The following is a 20,653-nucleotide window of genomic DNA, read 5'->3' on the forward strand; positions in this document are numbered from 1 at the left end:
CTTTTAGTTGTATTTGCTGCTGGAAAATTGATTCATTACAATTCAGTTCTTTTTCTCTTCTCTTTCTCTACTTATTGAATTCTTAACACTTCCCGATCTAGCCCAGGTTGGCAATTGTCATCAGCATCCTGCGAATGCCAAACGTCATCGTAAGGAACAGTATTAGCATGCCGACGCTAGAAAAGGCTTGGAGAATGGTGTAGTCCTCGCTTGTGGCAGGTGGGTTGAACGTGTTGGTTGTGCAGGAGTTCGCCACCTTCTTCGAATTCATTGGAGGTAAGGTCGTCAGCAAAGGCGAAGGTGGCGGAGGTGGCGAAGACTTTATGGGAGGTGGATTTTAAGCTAGTGCTTTACTCTTCCAAAGAAAAAACTCTTTGTTTATAACAATGGCTAGCATGTTAAAAAAAAGTAATTTGTAATTTTATTAATGTTAAAAAAAAAGGATATTGGTTATTATAGAAGTGTGTGGAAGTGTCTAAATGTATCTAAATGCCTTAAAGGTTAATGCATGCATGTACCATGCAAGCTAGCAAGATGAAATTAGGTCGCAACAATTAATGTACGTAGCGGACATCTCCTGCCTATAAAGCCATTTGCACATCATGCATGTATGAAAAATAAGAAATTGGAAATACATCAGCCCCCTTTCCTGCTTCCTCGCATTCTTCCTACATAGGTAAGGGGGTGGCCAGCTGGCGGAATGAATAATATATTATGTGCACAACATGGCACGATTTGGGTTTGAAGCTGATGCAAGTTGAGCCATGCACGCATGCTTCCATTTATTGTTCTTCTCTCTTTCTCTTGGTCTTCCTTGACACAGATGGCTCATCAATTTTTGAACTAGGAGGCATGTTAAGGCAGCGGCATAGATGAGTACTAATACTGTTGCAGCAATCATAGTGGACATCTATTCGGTCCTTTAACAATACACTCACTGGACTTGATGTGCAGCGACATAATGGCCTCCCTTCTGCTGTTATACTCTGCAAATATTGCTCTTCCATTATCTTTTGGCACTCCACCAGCCGAGCTTCATTTTGAAGTTGGGGGATGAGAGTGGTAATATAGGGGAGGTGGGCATCAAATGATGGGGTTAGGTCTTCTAAGAAGCATAGTAGGGCTGATACAACGACAACAGATGGCTTGAACTCCAAGAACTTGTAATCTTGAAGGGCAGCTAAAAGGAGATTAGTGACTTAAGTGTTTAAGTTGTGGTGGAGAAGTAGAGGTTGGAGGGAGTCTGCAATGCTCCACAACAGTAGTTCTACGTAGGAAAAGGGGGTAGTAGAGCCAAGTCACTATCTTAATGCCTCTAACACTTTCAATTCCATCTGTTGGATCATGTTGCATTCATACGAATTTTCCAGATCCTCCATTTGAATTTCATGTAAGGAAGGAGGGGAGGTCTCATTAAACTTTGATGCCATTGATAAACACGCCATATACACCAATTCAAAAATCCAAGAGCCCTGCCATCCATGAGAATCATTTGTGGAAACATATCTATCAAGGTAATTCATGGCATTGAAGAGAGTTTGGAAAGAGAGATTCAGCCGACTTTGATGCTTGATGAGCCATTGAATAGCTCGAAGTCTAGAAGAGACCAAAGCAGGGGATGGTAGACAAGGTGAGGGTATTGGGGAAGGAGCATGTAAGATGACTCCTTTATGGAGGCATGTGGCCAGAGCCTCCTCGCAGTCTTCCGTTGGGGTGGATCTAGGAGCAACAATCACACAAGGGCAAAAATAAATTACAGAAATGGAACACCAGATTTACGTAGTTCGGTCCAACCTGACCTACGTCCATGGAGCACACACAACTTCACTATAATCGAGATAATAATACAAGGAAGAGGAGGCTATTGCTCTCTACTCAACTCTCTATCTCTCTCACACAACACTCTCTATTCTATTTCACACACTTATGCACACAGCACACACATAGATATCTCATTTATAGCCATGGATGGGGGGTGCAAGTCAACCAAGGTGGGAAATGTAGGTGAAGGTGGCTGCCAGTTTCCACTTACTGCAACTCAAAATTCAGCATAAGCAACTGGTTGGTGCGGCTACTGATGACTCCACCAGCCGCAATCTTAACAATCTCCCTCTTGGAGACGAAGGCAGCATCTCAACCAGTGAATAGGCAAATGATGTGCACATATCTATCTTCAAGCATGAAGACCAACTGAAGTTGAGCACAACTTCAGCTTCTCAGTAATCACCACCTTCCTGTCTGCTAGATTCTTGCAGACTAATCTAATGGTTGTCAGCTTCACAACTGGTGCAAAGATGTCAGTGTAGTCAATCACTTCCTTCTGTTTAAGGCCTTTGACTACCAACTGAGGCTTGTACCTTCTAGAGCCATCCTGCTCCTCTTTGACCATGTACACCCACTTTTTATGAAGAGTCTTCTTACTTTTGGGCAACCCAGCTAGTTCCCAAGTTTTGTTGGAGGTTAATGACTTCATCTCATCCTTCTTCACAAGCTCCAACTTGCTTGTATCTGCCACCTAACATGTTTCATCATAGCATTAGGCTCTCCTCCATCTGTAAGAAGTAAATAATCTATATACTTTCTATTTGGTACATGGAGCTGAGAAGATCTCCTAAGCTCTGAAACTGGAGAAGGAGGCGGTGGTGAGATGATCTGCTCCACTGGTTCCTCCGCCTAAGGATTCTCGGTATTCTGCTGTTGCGTCCTATCACCTTCTAGGACATCATCCATATCTACTTAGGCTGACTTTCTCTGAAATGGTTCGATGGATTCTATTGTGTGCATGTCTTTGTACATCACCTTTTCGTTGAAAATCATGTCTCTTCTTTTGATCAACTTCTTGTTTTCAACATCCTAAATGCGATACCAATATTCATCTTCACCGTAACAGATGAAGGTGCATTTCCGGGACCTAGGATCAAGCTTGTTTTTGACATAATCACTGATATGTACATATGTAACACAACCAAAAACATTGAAATATGAAAGTCTCACCTCTTTTCCGCTCCATACCTCTTCTGGTATACGATGGTACAATGGTACCGATGGACCCCTGTTAATTAAGTATGCTGTCATGCCGAATGCTTCTGCCCAGAACTGCAATGTTAAGCCTGACTGTATACGCATGCTTCTGGCTCTTTCAGTCAACGTTTGGTTCATCCACTAGGCTACGCCATTGTGCTAAGGCGTACCTGGCACAGTTCTTTCCATCCTAATACCATACTCATAGTAGAATTTCTTGAACCCAATATCTTGATACTCACCACCATTGTTTGTTCTCAGCTTCTTGATTCTCAAACCAATTTCATTATCAACCATAGCTTTCCATACCCTGAAAGCATCAAAGAATTCCGAATTATACTTCAGAAAGTAAACCCATACCTTCTGAGAATGATCGTCAAAGAACGTGACAAAGTAATTCCTTCTACCTAGGGATGAGACAGGCATCGGTCCTCATACATATGAGTGGACTAGTTCTAGTCTCTTCTTCTTTGGGGCACGGGTGTTTTTCTAAAAACTGACTCTTTTCTATTTCCCGAATATGCAATCCTTGCACATGTCAATCTCGACCGACCGCAGACCACTCAAATTTCCCTTTGAGTGCATCACCCTGAGTCTTTTCTCGCTCATGTGACCGAATCGTTGGTGCTAGATGTTGCTATCATCATTTTCTATAGCAACTGAAATAGACAAGGAGGCATTGGAGGTTAGATAAAGTTTTATGCTTTTCTTACCTCGCACAATCGTTAGTACACCCTTTGAAACCTTCCATTCATCACCAATGAATGTCGTCTTGTATTCCTCATCTACTAGTTGACCAACTGAGATCAAATTCTTTCTTAGGTCTAGAATATATCTAACATCCTTTAGCTTCCATACTGACTCATTTATCTTGATCTTCACAACTCCCTTGCCAGCTATGTCGCAAGGATGATCGTTGCCAAGGTATACCTTACCAAAATTCTCTGGTGTGTACTCCTCTAGGCAATATCTACTACAAGTGGCATGAAATGAGACTTCAGAATCTAAGACCCAATATTCTTGCTTGCTCTCTAGAGAGTATATCAATGCATCTTTTTTCCCTGAGCAAGAGGCGAGATTTGCGTCTGTCTTCGCCTCAGATTCCTTTCTCGGACCTTTGCACTGGTTTCTAAAATGCTCGGCCTTTCCATAGTTCCAACACTCAATGTTCTTTGTGCCCTAAGAACCTCTTGGATTTCTGGATCCAGATCGCCTAGTCCTAGATTTGCTGCGATTGTTTGATTGTCCATGCCCATTTCCTTTTCCTTAGCTTTCCACTTTCAAGGCTGAACTTGAAGTGGAAGCATTGTTTCACTACATCATTGACGAAGCCAATGGCGGACTTGTCGATGAGGATGCCAATTCGTCGACGAATCCACCTGAGTCAAAGGCTCTTTAAAAGGATATTTTGAGTTGCTTAGTAGTGAAGTAATGGTTTATCTCTCTCTCTCTCTCTCTCTCTCTCTCTCTCTCTCTCTCTCTCTCTTTTTCTCTCTCGGAACTCAGGATTCACTCTCTCTCTTTCTAGATTTTTTTCGCCGATTGTTGCTGGAATCGGGAATCTGAAGTTACCACGAGGATCGTGGAAGGATTCTCTATAAGTTCTACAGATCGGAATCCCGTTTTGGAGATTTTTGGGTTTCAGCGTAAAATCGAGGTAAGGCTCAGTTTACAATTCTGATCAGAAAGTTTTGTAGGAAAAAATCTTGTGAGTATATTCTGTACAGCAATTTGTAAGTTTTGGAACTCAGTTCACTGTTTAGGAGCTTTGGAGTTCGAGATTTGCTATTCGGGGAAAAGGTAAGGGGAACTATGTTTATATTGGTTATTTTTGAAATCGGACTTGGTGGAACTGTGGTTCACGATCCTGTGTATGTTTTGGCTACTCATTTGGCAGGATCTAATAGGAAAAACTATAGGTTTCCCATTATTATAGTTTTGGGAAAAAGGGGGCAACGGGCTGCATCCCTGGTTTTGTTGAAAACTGAGCGTATATGGTGATTTATACTGTGTTATTGGGATGGTCGTGCCTTGACTTGTTTAAACTGTATTTGTTTGGAAAACCATGATTTATATTACCAAATGGGTGTGGTTTGTTTGGTTATATGAGCATGCGTGTGTGTGTGACTGTTGAAATGCTAGTAGGAATGGGGTTTCGAATTGTTCCGGGTATTGAGAGTGTCCGAATCTGTATCCGAGGGCATGTGTTTATCACCTGCCACGTAGGCAAGAGTGTTTGGCTCTATATCCGAGGGCGTGAGCCTATACAGGTAGATCAGGCCGAAGGGTGTGGATCCACCAGTTAGCGCCGATACAATGTCATGGGAGTCGGGGACTAGCCATGTGCCAGTGGCGCCGTGTTTGTGGGTTGGCTATGAGCCAACACCATATGTCATGGGTCGGCTTCAAGGCAAAGGGTGTGACGACACTAGGATTGCTGATCATGTGTGTATGTGTGTGTATACCCTATGTAAACTAGTACTGGACTGCATTTAACTGCGTGTATGTTGCATCATGATAACACTCAAATGCCACACACCGATATAACCTATGTTCTTTCTTACTGAGAGGTGTCTTACCCCTGTTATACATACATTTTTACAAGTCCTTCGAGTAACCGAAACTAGCATCCTAGTGTAGGGAGCGTAGTGGCTGGCGTACTGTGGTTAGCGCTTGGGTAAGTGCTAGGACTGTATTTTTGGTGGGTTGCCATTTTGAGATGTATTTGGACACCCGTTTGTACGTTTTTGATGGATCTGTGTTCTACTCTTGTATAGACTCTGGTATAGTACTGTATATATATAGAATGACCTTTTCCGCTGCGTATATTTTGTTGTGTTGGATGTGTTTAGGGTGCCTGGGAACCCCACGGGGTCAGACCCGCATCCTTTGCACTGTATCTTTGGATGTTTTAACGGATACAGGGACAGGTTAGATTACATTTTCACCCCCGGGTCCCATTTTCGGGTTCAGGATGTGACAACTTGGTATTAGAGCTAACTAGGTTACTAGATTTTGTAGACATGGTTAGGCTTAGTTGTGAGTACATACCAGAGTATAGAATGTGGATATGGGTAGAGTTGGTTGAGGGTTGTTCGATTGCTAGACTGAGATTTGTTGACGGTATTCCGTGTTTTTCTTGGGACAACGATTCCAGTAAAAGCAGGGCAGATGATTGATAACTTTCGTGTTGGTGTGATAGGACTGACCTAGACCTAGTAGGGAGTAGTTAACACCATTAGTGTAGATCATGGTGTTAACTATATGTGTAGTAGGGATACTGATAGATCCTATTGTGCTGCAGAATGGAGCCCAAGGATAATGACCTGGGAAGTGGCTTTGAGGAGACTGCGAGTGATGACTCTCCTTCTGTGCCTTGAGGTTTGATGAGACAGGTGTTACGTGAGATCGAGCAGAGTGTGAGGAGACGCGAGTGCTCTCCTACTGCTGTGGGGTGCACCATTAAGAGGTTCACACGCATGCATCCTCCGACGTTCTATAGAGGACTTGACCCAACGATAGCAGGGAACTGGATGGAAGAGATTGAGAGGATTCTGGAAGTTCTACATTGCACGGATAGGCAGCGAGTCCTCTATGCTACTTTCCAGTTGTCTGGGGAGGCGGGTCGATGGTGGACTGCGGTAAGTCTGCTGGAGAAGTAGAGAGCCAGTTTAGAGGAGATGACGTGGAGCTATTTCAAGGAGGTGTTCTTCGACAGATACTTTCCAGCCTCTATACGTGATGCGAAGGCAAATGAGTTTTCTGCTCTGACTCAAGGGAGTTTGACGGTGCAGGGGTATGCGGCTTGATACATAGAGCTGTCCCGTTTTGCACCGTGTTTGATCTCGAGCGAGTGTGAGAAAACTCGGAGGTTAGAGAAAGGCCTGAGGAATGATATCCGCAGACTGGTGGGTATGCTTCAGAACCGTGAGTTCTCGGTGTTGGTGGGTAAAGCCACAGTGATTGAGACCGGTGTCCAAGAGGACGAGGTGGATCAGGAATCAAGGAAAAGGACATTACCTTCTGGTTCTCAGACAAGATATCGTCAGGGATTGTGGAAGAAGAGGAACAAGGGCTCGGGCTACCGCCAGAATACCGAGCACCAGGATTCTTAGGGGAGCCAGACTAGTGGTCATTGTACCATGTGCCCTAGACAGCATGAGGGTGAGTGTCAGATACCTCAAGGAGCCATTCTGATGAATACAGCTCCGGCCAAAGTATATTCTCTTACTCCAGCGGATGCTGAGCATGCGGGGAACATGGTGACAGGTACCTTATTATTGCTTTCGAATAAGGCTTCTGTTTTATTTGATTCAGGTGCAACCCATTCTTTTGTGTCTGTGAGTTTTATGGAATAGTACGGGACTAAAACCCAAGACATGAATAAGGTGTTATCTGTTACTATGTCATCTGGGAGTGTATCTTTCTGTAGGAAGATGTTGGCAGACTGCCCAATGGAAATTCAGGGAAAGTTGCTACTAGTAAATTTTGTTGTGTATATGACATGTCGGGGTTCGATGTCATTCTGGGGATGAATTGGTTGTTCTCCAGTTATTCGGTGATCGACTGTCGTAGGAAGGTGGTAGTTTTCAGACCTCCTGAGGAATAGGAGTATGAATTCGTGGGATCGTGTGTACGTCCCGCGCCACAGATTCTGTCGGTACTACATGCGAGGAGGCTACTCTTGGATGGATGTCAGGGGTACCTAGCTTGTGTGCAGGAACCATCGCGGAATGAGCTAAGACTCTAGGACATTCGGGTAGTTGGTGAGTTTCTAGATGTATTTCCAGATGATTTACCCGATTTACCTCCGGATCGTGAGGTGAAGTTTACGATAGAGATGCTGCCTGGCAAGGCACTGATCTCTAAAGCTCCGTACCGGATGGCCCCAGCTGAACTTCAGAAGTTGAAGGAGTAGTTGCAGGAATTACTGGACAGGGGATTCATTCGACCTAATGTTTCACCCTGGGGAGCTCCAGTATTGTTTGTGAAGAAGAAGGACAGGTCGATACGAATGTGCTTTGATTATCGTGAGATTAACAAGGTGACTGTGAAAAATCGCTATCCTTTACCTCGTATAGATGATCTCTTTGACCAGTTGTAGGGAATACGAGTCTTTTCGAAGATCGACTTGCAGTCAGGATATCATCAAGTGAGGGTTAGAGAGAGGATGTAGCAAAGACAGCTTTCCGAACCAGATATGGCCACTACGAGTTCTTAGTCATGCCTTTTGGGTTGACGAATGCTCTGACGGTGTTCATGGATCTGATGAACAAGGTTTTCCATTAGTACCTGGATCGGTTCGTAGTGGTATTCATTGATGACATTCTAGTTTACTCGAGGAGTACAGAAGAGCACGTGGAACATTAAGGTTAGTGTTACAGATTCTGCGGGAGAAGAAGTTGTATGCTAAGTTGAAGAAATGTGAATTTTGGTTGAGTTAGATTGTGTTCTTAGGCCATGTGGTTACTGGGGATGGTATATCAGTTGATCCTAGAAAGATTGAAGTTGTGGTCGACTGGGTAAGGTTGAAGTATGTGCACAAGGTTCGGAGTTTTCTAGGACTGGTGGGTTACTATCGTCAGTTCGTAGAGGGTTTCTCTAAACTGTTTGGACCTCTAACATGATTGACTAGGAAAGGCGTGCAGTTTGAGTGGACCAATGATTGCGAGTAGTGCTTTCAAGAGTTGAAGCCCCAGCTGGTTATTGCTCCAGTGTTGACCATTCCTTCCAGGGATGGTGGGTTTGTGATTTATAGCGACGCGTCTCTGAAAGGCCTGGGATGTGTGCTCATGTAGCAGGGTAAGGTAGTAGCTTATGCCTCTCGGCAACTAAAGGAATATGAGAAGAACTACCCTACGCACGATTTGGAGTTGGCTGCTGTTGTGTATGCATTGAAGATCTAGCGACACTATTTGTATGGTGTGCAGTGTAAGATCTTCACAGACCATAAGAGCCTCAGGTATTTCTTCACGCAAAAGGAGTTGAATATGAGGCAGAGGCGGTGGCTAGAGTTGATCAAGGACTACGACTGCACGATTAGTTATCACCTAGGAAAGGCTAATGTGGTAGCAGATGCATTGAGTCGGAAGTCAGAGCATGCAACAGTAACTGCAGTTGTAGTTCAGCATCATGTCAGGCGGGATCTGGAAAGCCTTGGCATGGAGTTGGTGTCTAGTGATCATCAGGCTTTCATTGCTAGCTTGGTGATCCAACCGACCTTATTTGAGCATATAAAAGCCGTGCAGACTAGTGATGCAGAGTTGGCAAAGGTTATGAAAAAGGTACAGTAGGGACTGGCTATGAAGTTTAACATCTCTGAGGGAGGTGTGTTGAGGTTTGGGACCATACTATGTGTTACCAATGATGATGAGATCATAAGGAAAATTCTAGAGGAGGCGCATCGTTCTATCTATACGGTACATCTTGGTAGTACAAAGATGTATCGGAACTTGCGCAAGACCTTCTCATGGTCTAGTATGAAGAGGCAGATTGCTCAGTTCGTTGAGCAGTGTTTGACGTGTCAGCAGGTGAAAGCTGAACATCAGAGGCCAGAAGGGCCATTGCATACTTTGCCTATTCCGGTGTGGAAATGCAAGCATATTTCCATGGATTTTGTGACCGGTTTGCCGCCAGTACTTCACGGGCAGAATGTTATTTGGGTGATCGTGGATAGATTGAAGAAATCTGCTCATTTCATACCGATGAAAGTTAGCTATCCTTTGAGTAGGCTAGCAGATTTGTATATGCATGAGATTGTGAGAATGCATAGAGTACTAGTGTCCATAGTATTGGATTGGGAACCGAGGTTTACTTCTCAATTCTAGATGAGCTTGCAGGAGGCATTGGGGATGAAGTTTACTTTCAGTACAGTGTTCCACCCCCAGACTGATGGATAGTCGGAGAGAACGATACAGATATTGGAAGATATGTTGCGAACATGTGTGTTAGACTTTGGTGGTAGCTGGATATAGTTTATGCCACTTGTAGAGTTCGCTTATAATAACAACTTCCATTCTAGTAATAGGATGACACCGTTCAAGGCTTTGTATGGTCGGAGGTGTCGATCTCCGTTGTGTTGGGATGAGGTTGGTGAACGTTAGGTGTTAGGACTTGAACTAGTGCAGCAGGCGTCTGAGAAGGTGGGTTTGATCTAGGAGAGGATTAGATCAGCTCAGAGTCGGCAGAAGAGTTACACAGATGTTCGCCGCCGTGAGTTAGAGTTCGAAGTGGGAGGTAAGGTATTTCTGCATATTGCTCCAATGAAATGGGTGATGAGATTTGGGAGGAATGGCAAGCTGAGCCCGAGGTATATCGGACCATTCGAGGTACTTGAGTGAGTGGGTCCGATAGCCTACAGGATTGCATTACCTCCAACACTTTCGAGGGTCCACGATGTGTTTCACGTATCCATGTTGAGGAGGTACATGTTGGATCCTTCACATGTTATTAGTTATGATGAGTTGGAAATTAGAGATACTTTAGCATATGAGGAGATACTTGTTCAGGTTCTGGACCGTAAAGTTCAAAAGTTTCGTACCAAAAAGATACCGTTAGTGAAGGTATTGTGGCGAAACCACGAGGTTGAGGAAGCTTCTTGGGAACTGGAAACGGAAATATGCTGGAAGTATACACAGTTGTTTTGAGCACTTGTACATGATCCTACTATGAGTTAGGATAGGTGGTTAGTCGTCAGGAGTTTGTGTATTGTGAACTCCTGAGACAGTTGTATATGTAACCATGGTATTCCTCCGCCATAAGTGAGGGTATGTATGTGTATGTGTATGATGGGGCTATGCTGTAGTGGTTGCCAGTTTTTCTCTAGATTGGTATATATGTGTTCGATTGTAAGAATGAGTTCGTGTATGAGAGAGTACAAATTTCAGGGACGAAATTTTTATAAGGAGGGGAGGTTGTAAGAACACGACTCTTGATAATGGTTTTTAAATATTTAAAGAGAGGGGCATTTTAGTAAAAGAGCAAGCCTCGTCGACGAAGGCAGATTTCATCGACAAAGTCTTAGTCCTTCTCGTCGACGAAATTCAGGGGCTTATTGATGAGGAAATGCTGAGGGTTCTGGAGAAATTGAAATATCAGCCTCGTCGACGAGGCCACCGTCTCGTTGACGAAGCCAATGGCGGACTCGTAGACGAGGACGCCAATTCGTCGACGAATCCACCCGGATCAAAGGTTCTCTAAAAGGATAGTTTGAGTTGCTTAGTAGTGAAGTAATGGTTTTTTTTTTCTCTCTCTCTCTCTCTCTCTTTAGGAACTCAGGATTCACTCTCTCTCTCTAGATTTCTTTGACGATCGTTGCTGGAATCTGGAATCTGAAATTACCATAAGGATCGTGGAAGGATTCTCTACAAGTTCTATAGATCAGAATCCCATTTCGGAGATTTTTGGGTTTCGGTATAAAATCGAGGTAAGGCTCGGTTTACAATTCTGATCCGTTAGTTTGGTAGGAAACAGTCATGTGAGTATATTCTGCATTGCGATTTGTAGGTTTTGAAACTCAGTTCGCTATTTAGGGGCCTTGGAGTTCGGGATTTTCTATTCGGGGAAAAGGTAAGGGGAACCGTGTTTATATCGTTATTTTTTAAATTAGACTCGGTGGAACTGTGGTTCACGGTCCTGTGTGTGTTTTGGCTACTCATTTGGGGGAATCTAACAGGAAAAACTATGGGTTTTCCATTATTACAGTTTTGGGAAAAAGGGGGCGATGGGCTGCATCCCTGGTTTTGTTGAAAACCGAGCGTATATGGTGATTTATACTGTGTTATTGGGATGACCATGCCTTGACTTGTTTAAACTGTATTTGTTTGGAAAACTATGATTTAGATTACCAAATGGGTGTGGTTTGTTTGGTTATATGAGCATGCATGTGTGTGTGTGACTATTGAAATGCTAGTAGGAACGAGGTTCTGAATTATTCCAGGTACTGAGAGTGTCCGGCTCTATATCCGAGAGCGTGAGCCTATATCGGAATATCAGGCTGAAGGGTGTGGATCCACCAGTTAGCGCTGGTACGACGCCATGGGAGTCGGAGACTAGCCATGTGCCGATGGCGCCGTATTCGCGGGTTGGCTACGGGCCAACGCCGTATGTCGCGGGCCGGCTCCAGGCCAAAGGGTGTGACGACACTAGGATTGCTGATCATGTGTGTGTGTGCGTGTATGCACTGTGTAAACTAGTACTGGATTGCATTTAACTGCGTGTATGTTGCATCATGATAACACTCAAATGCCACACACTGATATAACCTGTGTTCTTCTTTACTGAGAGGTGTCTCACCCCTGTTATACGTACATTTTTATAGGTCCTTCGAGTAACCGGAACTAGCGTCCTGGTGTAGGGAGCGTAGTGGTCGACGTACTACAGTTAGCGTTTGGGTAAGTGCTAGGACTGTATTTTTGGTGGGTTGCCATTTTGAAATGTATTTGGGCACTCGTTTGTACGTTTTTGATAGAGCCGTGTTCTGCTCTTGTATAGATTTTGGTATGGTACTGTATATATATAGAATGACCTTTTCCGCTGCGTATATTCTGTTGTGTTGGGTGCATTTAGGGTGCCTAGGAACCCCATGAGGTCGGACCCTCATCCTTTGTACTGTATCTTTGGATGTTTTAACGGATACAGGGACATGTTAGATTACATTTTCACCCCCGGGTCCCATTTTCGGGTTCGGGGCGTGACAAAAGGCTCCTAATATTTTCTAGCATTTAAAATAATCCCCAAATGCCAATAACTACTTTAACAACTAGGGTACATAAACATGGATTTTTTTCCTTTTTTTTTTTTTTGATTTTTTATATGTGGGAACTTAATTGCTCCCTTTTATGCGTGGGCAAAATTCATTGGACCATCCAACGAGTTTTGCATGGTGGATGAGAGAGAGAGAGAGAGAGAGAGGCAAAATGTGATTGGATATTTGTACCTTTGAAAAATAGAAATAAAAAAATAATTACACTAATGACAATCTCTATTATGAAAATAATAAAAAAGTAATAGATCAAAATAGCAAAAAATAAAAATAATAATTTTATTATAAAAATAATAAAAAGTAATAGTAATTGCAATAATTTCAATAACTAATAATAATAATATTATTTCTATCAAAATAATAATAACAACAATAAAAATAATTCTAAAACTAATAAAAATCACTATTTTAATATATAAAATAATACAAAATTAAATGTATTAGAGCTTTTTAATTAAAAATAATTATTTTTCATTGCATTATAGAATCAATTGAAAAATATCAAATATTGAAAAAAAAATTGAAATTAAATTCCTACAATCATTTCATGTTACTAACTAAACATAGTAATTGCATTCTAAAAGTAATTCCATTCTTCCCTCAACCCTCAATTTCTTTCCTATTTCAATTTCATTCTACAAATCAAAGGGGAGTTAGTTTGCAATAAGTGATAAGACATGTAGGAAATTTCATTTGTAAGAGTCATCCCACATCAAAAAAATAAGCAGACAATGAGTGTTTAAATAAAAGTAGCACCCCCACTAAGGATATAACCCTTGATTTGTTTGTCACGAAGGAGATAATATTTGACCAATTTATTTCCCGTGACTAATAGTTTTAAAAAACTGTTTACAAATATGTGTGTGTATCCACATTTTAATTAATCACATCCATGATAAATTAGTTAATAAAAAAATATATTAAACAACCATTAATCTATGTGACATGAAAGACCTGCAAAGATAAATAAATAAATAAACAAGTCTCATAATTTCATTTGTTAAAATATTAACAACCTAAATAAATTTTATATAACAATAACCTAATTTAAAATTGTAATGTATAATTATAAAAGTTGTCACTAAATAAAGTAACAACTTTGACATGACAATAATTTGAAAATAAAAGAAAGTTAGCATTGAAAAATATATAGAAGAAATTTAAATTATTAAAATAATCAAAATAAAGATTCGTTTAAGAAAAAGGTATTCATATCAAATTCTCTCTCTCTAAATATTATTATTAGTTGTTATTATTATTATTGCAATTACTACTAGTTTTTATTATTTTTATAATAAAAATTATTTTTTTTTATTTTTTTCTATTTTTGTTCTCTTATTTTTTGTTATTTTCATAATAGTGATTATTATTAGTGTAATTATTATTTTTATTTTTTTTTATTTCTATTTTTCAAATGTACAAATGTCCAATCACCTTTTGCCTCTCTCTCGTCCATCATGCAACTCTCTCGCCCACCATACAAAACTCATTGAATGGTCCAACGAGTTTTGCCCACGCATCAAAGTAGGAAATAAAGTTTTCACCAAATCATTATTTAATACTTTAATATAAAAAAGAACTAAAAAGAGAAAAACTCCATAAACATGCCCATCTTAGGTCAAATGACAAGTTTTTTTTTTTTTTTCCATTTTTGATATTTTATTTTAATAAAATATTAAATAATCATTCCTTGGGAACTTTATTTCCCAATTTAATACGTCCCAAATCTCGCTGGATGGTCTAACGATTTTTTAAGAAAAACTTGTTGGATAATCCAATGAGTTTTAAACGATGAGACGTTCCCTGACTGACGCGTGGTACCCAAATCTCGCGAGATGATCCAGCGAGTTTTAAGCATAACTCGCTCAATCATCCAGCGAGATTTGTATGAGACTTTTTCTCCCCTCTCCGATAGCAAGCAAGCTATCATTACCCCCTTTGACATATCCGCTTAGCTGGATCAGGCTCAAGAAAATGTTATGTTGTGAATATAAATAATTATATTATATTTTATTATTAAAAAATTTTAAACATTACGTGAAATAATCTGTACTTCAATTTCAAGTCACTGTTCATGCATTGACACAAAAATTAATTAAAAATATATAATTCTTTTCCTTTTTGAATATAATTTTTAAATCATTATTTTATTTTTTTCTAAAAAAAATATTTTTATAGAAATTACACCGTGCTTATGATTTTTATTCCCAAAAAACCGAAATCAACTTTTTAATAAAATTAATTTTAAATCACTATTTATGATGTAACTATTAAATAAGTTCCTAAAATCAATTTTCTAAAAAATAATATTTTTTAGAACTAAATCCAATCTCATTCAACCTGGAAATGCGGAGAGCAGACTTTGAAAATTGATTTTAGGATCATAATTTTATTCTTATTTTGAGTAAAATTTATTAATACTTTGGAGAAAATTTTGTGACATATATATATATATATATGAGAGAGAGAGAGAGAGAGAGAGAGAGAGAGAGAGAGAGAGAGAGAGAGAGAGAGGAGTGCAGGCTAGTGTGCACGTGCATCGTATTTTAATTAATTAATTAGTAGATGCATGGTTTAATGTATAATTTCAATTAATGACCGTATTTTTGAGGATTGGTGTAATCCCAAGAGGAGGGGGTGAATTGGAATTTTAAAAACTTTTACAGATTATTTAACTGATTCACCAACAATGATATCCCAAACAAAATTAAAGGCGTGTATGTAAAGCAATCACAACAATATAAATAAACATACATGTGCGGAAATATAAAGAGTATAGGGAAAGAGAATGATATCGAGATTTTAACGAGATTTGGCTATACCAACCTATGTTCTCAACTTGGGAAAATCCCCCAAGGATTCCACTAAAGCACTCTTTCAAACCGGGCGGAGCCACCTATTACACCAGTCCTTATAGGCAGGGCAACCACTCCAAGCGATACCCCACACTCAGTCCACTCCTTATAAGCGGAACCACCTCTCAAAATGATATCCCCTCGTTTGATCCACTCCTTCTAGGCGGAGCTACCTCTCCAAGTGATATCCTCTCACTTGGCACGGTTCACAACTCGAACCACAAATACAAATGATTTGAAAATAAATTTGCGAACAATGAAATGCTTCTCCAAAGCCAATTTGTACAATTGAAAAACTATATGCACTCTCAAATGATTTTTAATATGAAGCTTAATAGAGTTTGGTGGAAATGATTTTTCTCCAATGAGCTTTGAAATATTAAGTGTAAGAAGGCTATCAAGCAAAATATATATGAGTATGAATATATGCTCTAGTCTTTCTTAAGAAGCTTTTCAAACATATATATATATATATACTCCAAGCTTTGTTGTATAACTCATAAGATAAAGAAGCCTTTGAACCAATATTTATGATTGGATATATGTTCGAGGCTTTCAAGAGAAACTCAAAATATTTTCTCCAAAAAAATGTTTTCAAAAGAGGAGTAGGAGAAAAATGATTTCTTCAAGATTGACCTTTGAAATAACAAATTGCAAGAAGGCTTTCAAGCAACATATATGAGTATAAATATACGCTAAAGCTTAAGTGTGATTTTTGGGGTGATCCCAAGAAGGGGGATCAATTGGATATTTAAAAAATTTTCTAGGTCAAGTGGACTACAGATGTATAGACGTTTAAATAAATTATACAAGTATCATCGTTACCTAATAAACTACAATATAATACCCAAGCACTGAAGGAATAATATCAAAAGATAAATGTAAACATGCAAGTGCAGAATGTAAAAAGGGTAAGAAGAGAGTGACTCAAGATATGTTATCGTGGTTCAGCCAACAGTGCCTACACCCTCACCTCAAGCCAATCCAACTTAGAGGAATCCACTAATGCTCTCTTATGGGTGGAGCATCATCGGTTACAACCTCCTCTACTAGGCGAGGAATACTTTAACGCCTCAAACTTGAAACTAGGGTCTGGAATGTTATTTGAAATATATCTCTGATTCCACCTTGTGATGCCCCGAACCCGCCAAGTGGGGCCCGGGTGTCACCTGCTCCAATTACTTGTATTTGGTTCTATATCATCAATTATGCAGCGACAATTATAACAACTCCTCAATAATATTCCATAGTTTCTACATATATCTATTCTCAGAAGGTATTCTTCAACATTCAGTATTCACAAACATATATACATCTCAGAAAACTTAAACAAAACCCAAAAATATACATCAAAAATTTATACCCTCTCTCTCTAAAAAATGCTACACCAGCCCCAAACTCATTAAGTTCGATCACATAGAGGTCCTAAAAAAGTTAAAATTCCAAATCGAGTAAGACACATCTCAGTAAGTCATAATAGATTAACACCAGTGTGTGGCTAACATGAGGTTTGTGTACAAATATATAATCATTATTTATAAAAGTATCATAGTTATGAAACCATTCTCTGTCCGTATTCACACACATGTAGAATATTTTACAAACGAGAGTTCCCAAGGATTGGGGTGATTACCCACCCACACAAGTAGCATCCCTCTACTCTGATACCTTATGCAACCTGTGGCTACAACTGAAGCATATCAGGGCACTTACCTTACTCAGTAAGCCCTCAGATGGTTAGTTTATCCCATTCTCACACACATCTACACAAATGTTTACTGGCAGAAGTTCCCGAGAATAGAGAAGATTACTCGCTCATACAAGTAGCTTCCCACTGCCCTAATACGTTATGCATCCCAGTATGGCTACATCGTATACTAATCAGGGCACTCGTCTTTCTCAACAAGCCCTCAGGTGGAGTGTATACTTCACCTAAAATAAATATATAATGCTACAATATAAAATACATATTTACTTTACTCTGTATCTGTTATCTCTGTATTACTCATTTTTCATGTTCTTAGTATTTCAAATCACATAATTCGCTTTCACATTTCGCATTATTCTGATTTCATGCACGTGAATCTCACTTCCACATTTCACATTCAAATTTTGCATTACTTTGATTTCATGCTACTCTGTATTCACACCTGCATTCACATATTCTGTTCTCATATTATCTCTGGTTAAATTAAACAATTATGCATTTAGAACTCACTACCAGATGGATAATCACTTTCATGCTTCCCCCCATGATGGGTTGTGTGGACAGAAGGCTAGACTAAACCTTGGTCGGCCCACCAGAGTTAAATCAAAAAATAACCTCTTCAGTCTGTAAGTCAGATTGGCTTTCCCACATTGGTCTAGACTCTAGGGGGGACTCTACCCTATACAACACAATCGACCATCCCGTCTCCACACTCTCTACAAGACGTGTAGGTGCACTAATCTCTACTAAAAATCACACGCAACAGTACTATGCCTTACTATGGTCCACTGAAGTTTGCAAATCATACATTACAATTTAACATTCACATCCTGCTCTGATTAAACAATACACAAGCAGTATAATCCCAATACATTTCAGTATTTCCTAACATGTCATATAAATATATATATATATATATATATATATATATATATATATATCACAACTCAACTCAGTATTTTCATTTTACTCGTGCCACACCATTTAAGTAATACGCATAATTATATCATTTGAAATAACAAAAGTCAACCCGTTTTACTAAAGATACACATCAAATTATCCCAACAATTTCTAGAAAACACATTACTTTAATCATTCCATTTTAACAAATAATAACTATAGCCCTACACTAAAAAACCACAGTTCAAACAATTGTCTTTTCTTTTAAAACACACCTGAAAATCGTATACATTTATAAACACATATTTTCCATTTAAACTGGTAAATTCATAAAAAACTACTGGCTTAATATATTCTCCTTACTTGGTTTCTTGAATTACGCCTACAGGGACCCCGAAAGGATGCCTACGGCTGTAACGCCCCGACCCGCCACGTGGGCCCAGAGTGCTAAAACACATAACATAAAACAAAAATACTCTTTGATATTGTTGGCCTTACAAGGCTTAAAATCTTGTTATCTTGTTTTGATGCTAACAAACAAGTGAAATTTAACATATTTGTGTGAGTAATGTTATTTCAGGGCTCACATATGAGAAAGTAAGGTGAAAGTGCTCACAAGGATCAAATGAAGCTTAAATGAGTCAAAACATGGATTTAAAGATGATATATTAAACCTTGAAGAATATGAGGTTATGCATGCCAAGGAATATTAAAGTCAAAAGAGTAAAAAGGCAAAGTGAGCAAACTCAAAGAATATGAAAGCTTGAAGAAAAAGATGAACTCAATCCAAGGACAAAGCATGAAGACTCAAGAATCTAAAATGAGAAAAATCTTGGAAGTCTTTATGTAAGTACTTTAATGTTTAAAATATTGTTTGAAATATTTTGAAACTCTTACGTTAACTTCTTGGACCTAGATACCTTTTAACATACTTGGAAAATATTTTTATAAGGTTAAAAATTATTTTTAAAAATGTTAGAATCATTTTTGGAATGAAAAGCACCAAAAAGAGTTTTTCCAAATGCTGTCAGTTTTTATATATCCACATTGAGGTGAATTTTTATCTATCAACATATCCTTATTTTAAAATGTGTTCAACATAAAAGTTGTAGACTTTTCTCTTAGCTTTCTTTTTACACCAAGAACACTTAATGTGGAGTTATAAAAAAAAAGTTATGGTCAAAAAACTAAAGTGGGGTCATAGCTGTCAACCATCTAAACACTGTTCACAGGAGGCACTTCAGCTGTCTAAACAGCACATAGAACCACTTCAGACGTTTGAACTCATCACTTCAAACATCTAAATATTTTCTAGGACCAAAAAAAAAAAAGAAGGGCAGTAGCTGTTCAGACATTTGAACTTGACACTTTAGACATCTGAACACTGTTCAATAGGCAAATTTTCAAATTCTAATATTTTAAATAATAGTCGTTTTGAGCTCCAAATTTTCTAACAACTTGGGAAAATCTCTAAGGAAACTTTAGCAACAAGGAAACAAATTTGAAAGTCTATAAATACATGGTTTTGCAAATCAAAATACATCCAAGAATTGAAAAATTTGTTTGTAAAATTGAAAGCACTCTTGTTCTTCCAAAGCTCTCTTGTTTACTCATTGCAAAACTCTTTTGCTAAGATATTCTAAAGTGCTAATCCTTATTCCTTTGAATTCCTACTGCTAATCCTCTTCTAAGAAGGATATTGGTGAATTCTACACTTGAGTTTCATTCTATTTCATATTAATATTTTACATTCAAGTATATAGTGCTGAAATTGTACTAACTTGCTCTTTGAGAGAGTATACTTGTACGAAGATCTTATCTTATATTTTTTGTAATTCTTTGACATTCCAAGGATTGTTTGGATCGTTGGCTAAGCAAGGGGACATTGCTTAGAGAGGCGGGCTCTAGCCTAAAGGAGTGACCAAATGAGGGGAGATCGTTTGGAGAGGCGGGCTCTAGCCTAGTGAAGGAGTGTTTGAGCGTGGGGTATCGCTTGTAAAGGTTTTGTTCCACCCATCAATGGAACAGGTTTAGTGAATCCTTTGGTGGTTTGCCAAAGGCGAGGACGTAGGCTAGGTACAAACCGAACCTTGTAAAAATCTCCGTCTCATTCTCTCTTTCCCCTACTCTTTATTTTCAGCATATTTAAATTGCGTAGGTGGTTTATTTGATAATCATATATACTACGTAATATAGAAATCAAGTAAACTTAAAATTTAATTTTGACTTGGGTTGTGGAAACCGAAAGGGAGTACGTTGGTTACACCATATCTTACGGAAACCATACGGGAGTACGTTACTTGGTTAACATCCCAAAGATAAATTTACCAAGAGTTTATTTGAGTTCTAAAAATTTGGAAAGAGTGATTGGATTCATTTATGCTTTACATCAGCAAGCATAAATTC

This window comes from Malania oleifera, chromosome 7 (assembly GCF_029873635.1).
Source record: "Malania oleifera isolate guangnan ecotype guangnan chromosome 7, ASM2987363v1, whole genome shotgun sequence".
Lineage (NCBI taxonomy): Eukaryota > Viridiplantae > Streptophyta > Magnoliopsida > Santalales > Ximeniaceae > Malania > Malania oleifera.